The following is a 13221-nucleotide window of genomic DNA, read 5'->3' as shown; positions in this document are numbered from 1 at the left end:
TTGATTATTAGTGATGTGGAACACCTCTTCATGTACTTATTGGCCATTTTTATGTCTTCTTTAGAAAAATATCTATTCAGGTCCTTTGACCATTTTTTAATTGGATTATCTGTTTTTTTGCTATTGAGTTGTGTGAGTTCTTTATATATGTTGGATATTAGCCCCCTTATTAGATAGATGCTTTGCAAATATTTCTTCCACTCTGTAGGCTGGCTTTTTGTTGATTGTTTCTTTTGCTGTGCAAAGCTTATTAATTTGATGTAGTCCCATTTGTTGACTTTTGTTTTTGCTGCTTGTGCTTTTGTTGGGATAGCCAAAAAGTGTTTGCCAAGACCAATGTCAGGAAGCTTTTTCCCTGTATTGACTTCTAGGAGTTTTACTCTTTGGGGTCTTATGTTTAAGTCCTTAATCCATTTCGAGTTAATTTGCATGAGTGGTTGTAAGATATAGGTCCAGTTTCATTTGTTTGCACGTGAATATCCAATTTTCCCAACTCCATTTATTGAAAAGACTATTCTTTCCCCACTGAGTATTCTTGGCTCCCTTGTCAAATATTAGTTTGCCATATATGCATAGATTTATTTTGGCTCCTGATTCTCTTCTATTGGTCTATGTGTCTATTTTTATGCCAGTACCTTTATATTTTGATTATGATGCTTTGTAACACAGTTTTAAATCAGGAAGTGTGATACCTCCAGCTTGGTTCTTCTTTCTCAGAATTGCCTTGGCTATTCAGGGTCTTTTGTGGTTCCATAGCAATTGTAGGATTATTTTCTCTATTTCTGTGAAAAATGCCCTTGGAATTTTGGTAGAGATTGCTTGAACTTATAGATAGCTTCGGGTAGTATGGACATTTTAATGATGTTAATTCTTTTTATCCATGACCATCTTTCCATTTACTTGTGTCTTCTTCAATTTCTTTCATCAATGTCTTATAGTTTTCAGTGCATAGATCTTTCACCTCTTTAGTTAAACTTACTTGTAAGTATTTTATTCTTTTTGATGCAATTGTCAGTGGGATTGTTTTCTTAATTTCTCTTTCTGATAGTTCATTGTTAGTATATAGAAATGCAACTGGTTTTTGTATACTGATTTTGTATCCTGCAACTTTACTGAATTTTTTTGTTAGTTCTAACAGGTTTTTTGGTGGAGACCTTAGGATGTTCTAGATACAAGATCATGTCATTTCTTTTTCTTGCCTAATTGCTCTAGCTAGGACTTCCAGTAATATATTGAATAGGAGTGGTGAGAATGGGCACTCTTACCTTGTTCCAGATTTTAGAGGAAAAGCTTTCAACCTTTCATTATTTGATGTTAGCTGTGGACTTGCCGTATCTGGCCTTTATTATGTTGAAGTATGTTCCTTCTATACTCACTTTGTTGAGATTTTTTGTCATCAAAGGATGTTGAATTTTGTCAGATGCTTTTTCTGCACCTATTGAGATGATCATATGATTTTTATCTTTCATTCTTTGAATGTGGTATATCACATTTATTGATTTGCATATGTTGCATCCCAGAGATAAATCCCTGTTAACCATGATGTCTGATCCTCTTAATGTGCTGTTGAATTTGGTTTGCTAGTATTTTGTTGAGGATTTTTGCCTCTATATTCATCAGGAATGTTGGCCTACAGTTTTTCTTGTGGTGTCCTTATCTGGTTTTCATATCAGGGTAATGCTGGCCTCATCAAATGAGTTTAAGAGTGTTCCCTTCTCTTTCATTTTTTGGAAGAGTTTGAGAAGGATTGGCTTTCATTCTTTAAAGGTTTAGTAGACTTCACCCATGAGCCATCTGTTCCTGACATTTTCTCTGTTGGGAGGTTTTCGGTTACTAATTAAATCTTCTTACTTGTTATTGGTCTGTTCAGATTTTCTATTTCTTCATGATTCAGTCTTGGTAGGTTGTATGCTTCTAGGAATTTATTTGTTTCTTTAGGCTGTCCAATTTGTTGGTGTATAACTGTTCATGTAGTCTCTTATGATCTTTTGTATTCCTGTCACATCTGTAACACCTCCTCTTTCATACATAATTTTATTTATTTGAGTCCTCTCTCTTTTTCTCTTGGTAAGCCTAGCTGAAGATTTGTCAATTGTTTACCTTTTGAAAAAACTAAATCTTGGTTTCATTGATCTGCACTATTCGTGAAGACTGATTCTGGCCAAGGTAGAGAATTAAAAAGAACTGAGCTGCAATTCGGTAGCAGGCTGGAACTTCATTCGTTCAATCCACCACCATTTGTTGAGCATCTATCCTGCGTCAGACGTTCTGCAGTGAACTGCGTGCAGCTGAAGAGGCAGGCGCTTACTGCAAGAAGCTCACAGTCTGGCATGTGACATAGAACAGAGTGAGTCATTCATTAGAGTAGTGATTGCTTTGCAGTAACTACTGGGAGAAAATGTGCTCTGATGCTTCAGATTCTGATACCTCAAACTGTAAACCAGGTTGCCCTGATTCCCTGGTGCTCTGGCTGATGAACAGCCCCATCCTGTTGGAACTGGTACCTGGGCTGGACATTTTCTCTTTGATACTCTGACCTACTGTGCATCTTACTCTGTGCCCAGGGAGACTGTGTTCTATGGGCTGCTTCAACGTCATCCGTTGGCCTCTGGCTTACAGTGACATTTACAAGCAGAAACTCAGAAGACAGAAGGAACTGAGGTGCAGGGTGTTTGTCAGTGGCTTCCCCAAAGGCTGCGACTCCCACCAGGCGATCCTCTTTCTCTCTCAGGAATCTGATGATCACTCCTGCCCTCCTCACCTGGTTTGGGGGATGAAGGCTCCTTGCTGTAGCTGGTCCTGTTATGCTTCACTGTTCCATGTTAGTTTCTTTTACGCTTATCCACATTTTTGCAAATAATCACAACATTAAACTTTCCTTAATTATCTCCATTTAAAGTGCCATCTTTTCCTGCTGGGATGCTTGGAGTCTGCTTTGCCCTTGAACTTGTTGCTGAAAGACATGAGATGTTGGGATCATTTCTAAGGAATGCGATAGGTTGATATTCAAGTACCAAAGTTTGCAAGTGATTTACTTTTTTATGTAAGTTAGAACTGATTCAAATACGTGTCCTTAACAGCATCACTCTCCCCTGCATTCTTCTGCACTTTCCTTTGCCAGAGTGAAGGGACGGAATCAGAGCAGTCTAGCTGGGACTTGCTCGTGGGTGTGACACATGTGGGAGCACCATCTTGTGTCCTCCCAATATTCTCCCTAGAGTGGATTCCCCAGCCTTGGATCCCCTTTCTACGGGATGCCTTGTGTGCTCATCCTTGGATTAATGTGCTCCTTACTCAATACATTAATGGGTTAATAAATTAATTAATTAACCAATACAGTCAATATTCAATGACTGAGTGTCTGAACATCTGTTTTGGGGCACAGCCTCTGTCCCACCCAGAGTCCCCTAGGCATGCCTTCCCCACCCTAGCCCTTGCTACATTAGCCATTGTTGCTTCACAGACACATCTGGTTTCTCTTTTTGGCTTTTCAGAAGAAAGTGAGGGACACTAAGGAAGTTTACAGAAGCCCTTTAACTGAACACACCCTGGGAATTCCTTTACAAATCCTTCTGGGTTGGGTGGGTTTCTGTCGCAGGCTTTGCCTGGACACGTCAGATTCACATTGAAGGAATTCGCTAAAAAAAAAACCACCTGGTGCTGTGGGGTTGTGCTTGGAGCCATCGTAAAATGTTTCAGTTAATCGGCAGGTAAGGAACAATCAATTATCAACTAAAGTCAAAAGAAAACATGTGAGAAGAAGAGGAAGGAGAGGGGAGACCAGACAATTCAGCGATGTAGGCGGGATAAACTCTCCCAAGAAGCCCATCTATGGCTGCCCAGAAGTACATTCCTCTGTGAATTCCACGCTCTCACCACATGGTGCGGACGAGCCACAGATCACAATAAAGTCACAGAGGGTCACAGTCCAGAGTTGGAGACCTTGTTCTTTATTCCATATAAGTCACAAAAATGGAAAGCCCTTTTTCTTTTGCTAAGAGATCAAATTACAAGTGGGTTTGGGAAGGCAGTGGGTAAGCTTGCTCAGTTGGTTGGAAGGCATAGGATCCAAGTCTTTCTTCATAGTCCATTTCCTCTTTGTAGAAAATCTGTTTCTACAAAAGACCTCTGTTCTGACTTATTTAATAAAAAATGGAGTTCAACGGTTATTTTAAAAGCTTGTGATTATACAATCAGATCCACAATTACTCATTAACGCGAGATTTGTGAAGATACACGGTAACTAAATAAACTGCTTAGGTTTTTGAGGCATTATATGTGACTATATTTTTAAAAGCCCTCTTTTAGCAGAATATGACCGTATCTGATACCCAACTGATATTGGGCCACCCAGGATAAAAGGACTTAAAGTGAATAAAGGACACCCGTAAAAGACATGTGAAGAGGACGGGAAACACACCAAGTATTTAAACAGCTACCACGGAAGAGACTATTTCATATATTCTGGAAGATTATATCACAAAGGAGAGTTTTCCAAACGGTAAACAACAAACAAAAACAGTAGAACTCTTTCTGTAAATAAAATCTTGCTCATCTGGGCAACACATAAAACTGAAGAAGCTGCTCGTGTTGATGCTGGGATGGGGCCCCAGGTCCAGTTCCCCCATCGCCATTTCTCTGGAGTCCCTACTTAAACTCCTGGCACTCTAAAGGGAACAGTTTGGAAACTTCTAGATGCCCTTGCTGCACTGTTTTCCATATACATTCAAGACGGTCCAAGAGTAAATGATTTTAAAGTATGGGAGGAGGAATGTTAGATACAATAAAGGACTTTAAAAACATTGGACAGAAGCCCCCCTAAAGAATTCCAGTGGGTTCTAACTATTGACAAAAGGAAAGCCAAAAAACACCTCTTCAAGTCACCTATAATCTGGCCTCAACCTCTCTCCTGCCTAGCCTTCCATCATTCACCCACCTCCACCATGTAATGTGCTATAACCCTGCCCTGGCTGGTCTGCACCCCTCTGCCACATCTGAAATGGAGCGAGCCTGAACTGAGATGAGCTGTAAGAGTAAAATTGGATTTTGAAGATTTTGTATGAAAAAAGCGTATACATATCTCATCAATAATTTTTATATTGATGGCATCACATTTTTGATGTATGGGGTTAAATAAAAAATATTTTTAAAATTAACTTTACCTGTTTCTTTCTCCCTTTTTTAAATGGGGCTGCTGGAAAATGTACATTACATGTGTTGCTCTCATCCATGGCTGGAATTATATTTCCACTACATAGTGGGGCTCTAGCCCAGGGTCGCCAAGTCAAAGAATCACAGAGGCTGGCTGGTAACACAAGTAGCCTCTCTGGGGTATCTGTGGATGGTGGTGAGGACCACGGAGAACCAAAGTATGTGCCCACAGCTAGGCAGGAGTGTGGGTCCAATTGTCCCTAAATTGCTTAAGTTTTTAAAGAGGAGACTTGGAAATCTGGGCTATAAATGTGTGTGGGAGTGAGTGTCCATTAGTGTGCATGAATTTTCCAAATTTTGAACTGTTGGCAACTATTGCGTAATTTAAAAAACTAACGTAGCACAATACTGTTCAAGCCAAAAAAAAAAAGCATGTTGGGAGCCAGACCCGGCCCACGGGCTGCCAGCATGCACGACACTCTTCGCTCTCTCCATCTTCTTGAGGACTGTGCACAAAGTCGCTTTATGCCCCACTAGCTGCAAGGGCCTCCCAGACAGGCTGTCTCAGATCTTCCCATGCCCAGAATCTCATCTGGAATCTTCTTGTTTGGAGGTTCTTAAATGGGAAATACTTCCCTCTCTTTCCAGGGTCTGAGCTGTTGTCCTGCCCTGAAGGGAGAAAGAGGAACCAGCTTGTTCACCACCCAAGACCCTTCTCTTTCGAACAACCACTTCTGCAGAACATGTGCCTGTTGCTGGCAAAGGGAGTTACTGAAGTTCTCTTTGTGCTCGTGCTGAAATTTCAAACAAACCAACAAACAAACTTGAAACTACAATACTGGGACATAATTTTAAAGTAAAGCCTGAATTTTACCTGGAGCCACAGAATCAGGAAGGGCTTTGGGACTCTTTCCTTCCAGATTCTTCATTGCTCAGGCTGCAGACTGCATCCATGGGGGAAGTGACAGTGTCACAGTCTGTAAGTGGCCAGGCTGGGACCAGGTTTTGTGTGGGCTGGCTCTCAATCCAGGCTCCTCAAGACCAGGCAAAGCTGAATTTTCTACCTAACCTGGTACCCTGAGTCATCAGATACGAAGGAGAATGTGTGGGGGTGTGAAACCATATGCTTGTCAACATCATATTTTTTAATGTATTTGACATTTTAGAAATACTGGAGATTTAAATTCTTCAGACAGTTTTTTTTAATCTGGTGATTTAAAATGTAACAACTTAAGTTTTAACCCTAGGTGTTAAATTTCCTCTCTGAGCCCTGCAGCCTGGTCCACTGTCCCGAATCCATGAGAGGAGGAGCTGATACAGAAGCAAAGACACCTGCCATGTGGTCCCACAGGATAGCTGCTCACCCCTGTGTTTCTGTACTGTATGAACCTAAACAATTTTTACATCTGAGATCTTTTCACTTTTCTAATAACACCAGTAAACATAAATCAAGAATCCTAAGTACATTATGTCAGCATTTGGAAGCCATCTAAAGTGCCCACCACAAAAACCAGCAGAAAATTAAGATGAGCGAGAAAGAGAAAGAGTTAAAAACAACTGTCTCTAGGGGAAAACGAGTCCAGGAGTTCAGAAACATGCCTTGCGAGAAACTAGTATATTTAAGAAAAGACGGGATTTTCCAGCCACTGGTACATTAGCCTTGGGCTCCGAATTTGCTCAGCTCCTTGCAAAATCTTGCGTGGACCCCAGCGATGAGTCCACAGGATCATGTTTTCGGTAAAGTGTGCGCAAGTAGGATATTTTGGCTGTTCGTGGTCACGACTGTTGTATCTCTACATGTCAACTGCCCCTTTGTCACTCTCCCCTTGATGTCAGGTGGCACCAAAGAGTCCGAGGGATTTTTTAGGATCTAAAGAGAAGTTGAGTTGCGCTTAGATATCTATCTATCTATCTATCTATCTATATATCTCCAGTCACTCCTGTGTGCAGTTAAGTCGTTGCCAGCTGTCCCGATACAGGAATGGCTTCCAGGAGTCTTCCTTCCACTGACCTGCTGACTCACCGAGGTCAGACACAGAGGTACAAGGACACAGGACTTATTGCAACATGAATGTGTCCTCCAGTGCCTGACGCTGGATGCATGTGGGCAGTGGAAGAGAAACAAGGTTTGAAATGTATAGAGTCAGAAGTTACCTCATAGAAACTTCTTCCAACATCATGCATGAAAACTGAAGCAGGGGACTTAGTTCTCCTGGATGCCTATTCAAAATCAGATTTCTCTCCTACGGAACATACTGCACAATGCAGTGTGTGGAATTGTAAGTGTGTTATACCACTTTGTTCTTTGATGGGAATCATGCAAAATAGAATTTATCAGACCTCCTGTGTTTGGAGGGCACAAACTTGCAGCCACGTTCCAAAAGGTTGCATACGTCCATAGCAGCTCCTACAGGAGGGAAAATTGATGAAGATTGTCTCAAGTTTGATAGTGATCCTAAAACTTTACGCAGCATCATCAAAAATGAGTTGAGGGGGGCTGACCCCTTGGTGTAGTGGTTAAGATCAGCATACTCTCCTTTGGCAGCCTGGGTTTGCAGGTTCAGGTCCCAGGTGTGGACTTACACTACTCGTCTGTGGCCATGCTGTGGCAGCATCCCACATTCAAAATAGAGGAAGATTGGCACAGATGTTAGCTCAGGGCAAATCTTCCTCAGCAAAAAAAAAAAAGAGTTGAAAAGCTGGAAGAAACTTTTCTAACCAATCAATGGGAAACAATCATGCTCAAGGAAGGACTGAAGAAGCTTTTGATTTTCTCTATGGAAAATATTATAGAAATGGTTGCTATATGAAGAGATGATCAGAGTATGCAGCCAAAAATGTAGGACAGAGTATTAGAGTCAGGCAGCTAATTAATAAAAATAGTGTGATATTTTTCCATATCTGATGTTTTATACTTGCTAGCTTTTTAAGATTTTTAATATTTTGTGGCTTCTTTTCTCATTCCAAATTAATATTTTCACTTTTGTACCTAATTCTATGTTAAAATTTTTATATTAGTTTTCTTAAAGAGGACCACTCCCAAATTGTGTAAGCTTCAGGCCCCACAAACCAAGATCCACCTCTGCCCTAGGGTGAAATTGGAGAATGACATTCAAGAGAAACATGAAACCCACGTTTTTCTACGGGTAAAGGGGAAAAAATATAAGGTAAAAAAAAAAAATCCTACCAACAAAGTAACTCAAAACAGGAAAATCTGAAAATGGTTAAGAGTCAGCAAAGAGAAACGAATACTCTGGACCATAGGTTTGCATCCTCACTGCTCAGCAATTTTCCTTCCAGAATCAATAGCATCCCCAGGAGTCAGTCTGGATGACAGGTACTAAACAGGCTTCCAGAAAATGTCAACAAAATGTCCAGATTCAGAACCTGGCTTCTCCCCCTGCAAGACCTCAGCCTGGCCTCTGGAGCTCCAGGCCAGATAATGAAATCCAACCTCTGCCTCATCATCCTTGAAGACAGCTCATCTCCCACAGGCAGATGCTGTTCCCTGTAAATGGATGGAGAGGAACAGACCTAACTTCTGAAGGCCTTGCGCTTTGCGTTTCTTTTTCCTGCCACAGGGATGAAGTTGTCCTGAGCTATCGATGTTCTTTTCCACTGCTGGTTGCATAAGGACTGTCCATGTTAAGCATAAATTGTCCCTTCCAGCCTTGGCCATGTCAGTAATAGACCTGATCCGCCCATAAATCATGCATTGGTTGATTTATTAATGCAGACAAAAGCTAAAACACGTTTCCTGGGCAAGGCAAAGCTTTCCCTCCAACCCTGTCTATCTCACCCACAGCTGGTCCTTATTCCAACTTGATTTTGTCTTGCCAACTCTAGACTATGACACTGACACCATCTTCTGGCCTTGCTTCCATTTTGGCAACTCTGTAAGCTCCATTCCTGGCTTGGGAGCCCTGGTTTTGCCATGCTGAGTCTGCCTTCATGCTCCCTCTCCACCCACAGACAAGATCGCACGGTCTTGCAGAAGTCCCTACACCTCACAGAGTCTCCTGGTTCTACCTTCTCTTCCTCCTCTTTGTACCCTTGTCCTTGCCCGTGTCGGAGTCCCTGGTTGCAGTCTCATTGCTGCCCCCTTTCTGCCCAGTCCTTCCTAATCTTCCTACTCTGTCTGTTTGATTCTGAATGTTGATTTTTGGCTCTGGGTCTGCAGCCCCATCCCCCCTCCATGCCAGGCCAGCTCCTGGAAGCCAGGCCAAGGCCGGATCCCTGGATATCCACCGCCAAGGAAAGAAATTGGGGTACACGCAGCTCAGTTCTGCTTTTCCCTTTGGTCTGAACTTTCCTGTTGCCCCTTTCATGAGCACACCCATACTCCAGCCCCCACCGTACAGAATTTCCCTGGCTCACCTACTCCAATGGTGGTATGAGGACAGGATTTGGCAACTCAGTTTATCCGGATAGAAGTGTTGGGAGTTATCTGGCCCAACACTCAGCCTGAGGCTGTGGCCTCCCCAGCACCCTGTGGTACCCAGCTTTGCTGTCTCTGGGTTCACCCAGCTCGCCTCCCTCCTGGTCTAGAAACCAGCCAGCTTCCCAAGACCAAGAACGCCATGTGCAAAGCTTGCAAGAGATTATTTACTCTGCAGGCCTCATTGTCTGATTTAACCCTTGCCCAGGAGCATCTGAGGGTGAAAGTCAGGCAGAAGAAAGTGATCACATATATATACCCTTTATCTTTCTTCATAGCTAGGTGGTAAGATATTTTTTTGTCTTTCAGAATCAGGAGGTACAAATGGCTAGTGTGTTGAAGAAAACCTTCCAAACATATTTTTGTTTGAAATAAACTTAATCCAAATGTAATATAATGCAAATTAAGCAGAAAAACTATTTTTGACAGCAAAATATGTATCATTTCCTAAAACACAGCATTTTGTTCATTGCAGAAATGGTTTCCATTGTTTCCTCAAACCTTGAAGGTATGTCTGCAGAACTTAAAACATGCTGAAGGCAACTTACACAAAAGGGAGTGCCCATCGGGCACTGAAAACTGAAGTCGAACGGTTGACCAAGAATTCAGGATATCGTAATTCCAACTTCAAACAGTGAAATATCCCAATTCTCCACTTCAGCTGGATTCCAGCCAAGGGAAACATGGAGAAGTTAGGTCTTGGTCTTAATCAGACAGAGGAAAGCTGAGCCGTATGCAGTGGCAGGAGGGAGCAACTTCCTGGAGGACAGTTTCTCTGGGCTTCCTCCAGACTCTCGTGGTGGTGGGTCCCGCCTGGAATTGCCACTGTTCGTGAACGGATACCAAAGATCACATCTGGTAAAAGGACCACAGGCCAAAGTGACATTGCCAGCATGGGTTGGCCTGGATTCTGTCCCATGTTCTATCCTGAATTCCGTTTGAAACAGTGATCCCAACAAGCAAGCTGTGGGGGGCATGGCTGTTCTCCAAAGGCTTCAGATTTAAAAGTTGTACAATACTCCCTTAAATATCGCTCCTGTCACTAACTCATTTTGTGTTGTTAATTCATTAATTGCTCTAAGTCCTTCTTGAACCGATGCAAATCACATCCAATCCCCCTTCTAGACATATAAGAGCTCTGAGCTTCTGTTTCCACTTGGGATATGATGTTCTCAAACCCAGCCCTGAGTACGGGGTGGTTGTGGGGGGTGGGGAGGGCAGCACTTAACCACTAGATGCAATGAAAGGAGCCAATGGGAGTCAACTCCTTTTGGATCAACTGCAATCAAAGACAGGCACGTGGTCCAACTGAGTCTCTGATCCAATGAGGAAGGCAGGAAACCAGGCAATGGGAGAACGGCTAGGGAAGAGGGGAGCTTTCTGAGCAAAAGGATGAGAGACATAGTTTTGAGAAACAAATAATTCACAAGCAACTTCTCAAAGAACTAGTGTTTTCTAGTCTCGTTAACCTATGACTACAAAATAAATTGCTCTTCCTTTTAACATCATATTTTTCTAGTAAGAGTCCCCTAATGCCCTAATTGCCAGCAATAACACCTCTGGTTTATGTCTCTCCAGGTATTTTTAGCATGTTTTTAAGGTACTACTTGTAGTCGTTATCTGTTGCTCCATAACAAATAATCCCAAACTAGCAGTTTAAAACAACACACATTTATTATTTCAGTTCCTGTGAGTCAGGAACCCAAGCATCTTAGCAGGTCCTCTGCTTCAGGGTCTCTCACAGGCCACAATCAAATTGTCAGCTGGGGCTGAGGGCTCATCTGAAGGCTCCGCTGGGGAAGGATTCACCCAAGTCCAGGTGGCTGCAGGCAAGATTCAGTTCCTTGCAGGGTGTTGGCCTGAGACTGCCCTCAGTTCCTTATGCACAAGCCTCTCCAACACGGCTCCTTGAGGGCAAGACAAGAAGGCAGTTGAGTCTGCAAGCAAGACAGAAGTCACATCTTATATAACCTAATCAGAGAAGTGACATCCCATGACCTTTACTGTATTCTCTTGGTTAGAAGCAAGTCATGAGTTCTGCTCACTCTCAAGGGAAGGGATTACATAAGAATGTGAATGCCAAGGTGGGGTCTTCAGGGTCCATTTTAGAAGCTGCCTTCTACACCACACTACCAGAATGGGTTGCTTAGATTCCCTGGCTTACTTGCCTGGTTCCCACTGTGATGGCAGCCTTGGCAGCCAGTGGCCTTAGGGAGATCATTATGTTGATGCTCATAGCTCCTTATAGCATGAGTGAGATGGGGCTCTGCCCTAAATGACACTTTACCAAGAGCCCTTGGGATTAGGAAAGAACAACTCACAGAGTAACGCACAGCTGCCCCTGAGGGGTCTGCTCTTAGGGTCCACACACAGCTCCCATCATGACTTCAGGGGTGCCCTCCCAGAGAGCTGCTCACCTGGATCCCAGTCCACATCCATGTGGCAGGGCCTGGATCACACCCACCACCAGAAACCCTGCAACTCTCCATTGTTCACAGTTGAGCCTCACTCTCCCAACCCCATCCTCCTCCCCTCTCAGTTCCAAGGAAAGGAAGGTCTACCTCTCTTAGACATCCCACCCCAGGATTAACCTTTCCTCCAGTGACTGAGGTTGGAAGCATCCATTCCCTCCCAGTGAAAAACCCCCTCCCACCGAGAATGTGTGGTCTGGCTCCATGACCTGAACAAGACAATCACAATCAGTCAAGACTCCAAAGCAAGAAAGTCCAAAATCACCTGTTGTCCATTCCCTCAGTCTTACTTATTCAGCCTTAGAAAACACCATGCAGACGTCAGTGTACAGCCTGTTCCTTACCTTATTCTTCCCTCCAGGGACAGGGGAAGAGAAGGTCAGCTGGACGTCTCTGCTGCCCTCATCTTTAGCTCCCAAACTCTTGGGAGCAAGTTCTTGGACAATCCTAAGGATGATGATATTCAGGCACAGTGTGGCCTGGCCCCAAAGGGGAACAGTGCCAGTAAAATGCCCAGTTTATATTATTGAACGCAGCATCTCAGCCTGGAGACTCTCTATTTGGGTTACTTTGCTGCATTCTGGGTTCCTTCAGAGCAATGAGTAGGCAGTCCTTCTGGGACAGAAGAGAGATTAGAAGATATTCTAGTCTCTGTCTCAAAAGGGAAAAACATCTTTTTGGATCCAAAATATCTGTCTTTCCAGCTTCAACATAATTCAAAGTCCTGTCCCCACCAGGCACTCTCTCCCAGTCCCCAGGGTGTCGGGTGAGGGGATAAAAGGAGGCCTGGCCATGTTATTCCTTTGTTTTCTGTAGGATAAGGCAGCCCTTCAACATGCTCAGTTGACCCTTACTTCTTCCAAACTTCAAGTGGTACTTTCTTCTACTGCTCCGTATATAACAAAGGAATCTAGCTATCATTGTGCACCCAGTTCTATGCGGAGACAACATGTCAACTGGCCATTGTCATCACCACCATGACATGAAGCCAGAATCCATGGAAGGAGCAAAGCACATGTCTCCCCATTGGGTTGAACTGTCCTCTCCCCTGGAATGTCAAACACCTCCAGCCCCGTGCTTGAGCCATCTGAGAAAGAGAGGGAGACTTGCATGCTGGATGCTGCCCCCATTTCCATCCTTCGATACTTCAGAAGGATTTAG

At 43.3% G+C, this 13221-nt stretch overlaps 1 long non-coding RNA gene across 2 annotated transcripts; it reads right to left on the bottom strand.

Annotated features, from left to right (window-relative positions):
• Positions 1-11244: 11244 nt before the first annotated feature.
• LOC138921678 (uncharacterized) lies at positions 11245-12667 on the bottom strand. Of its 2 annotated transcripts, none has more exons than XR_011434461.1 (2): positions 12405-12667; positions 11245-11526 (listed from the first exon to the last, which is right to left on the bottom strand). It is a non-coding gene; the product is annotated as an uncharacterized lncRNA (long non-coding RNA). The 2 variants fall into 2 exon arrangements; XR_011434460.1 differs by having other exon boundaries at positions 11245-11496.
• Positions 12668-13221: the final 554 nt, after the last annotated feature.

This window comes from Equus caballus, chromosome 31 (genome assembly GCF_041296265.1).
Source record: "Equus caballus isolate H_3958 breed thoroughbred chromosome 31, TB-T2T, whole genome shotgun sequence".
Classification (NCBI taxonomy): Eukaryota; Metazoa; Chordata; class Mammalia; order Perissodactyla; family Equidae; genus Equus; species Equus caballus.
Note: the sequence above shows the minus strand (reverse complement) of the source record. Positions and strands in the feature narration are given on the sequence as shown.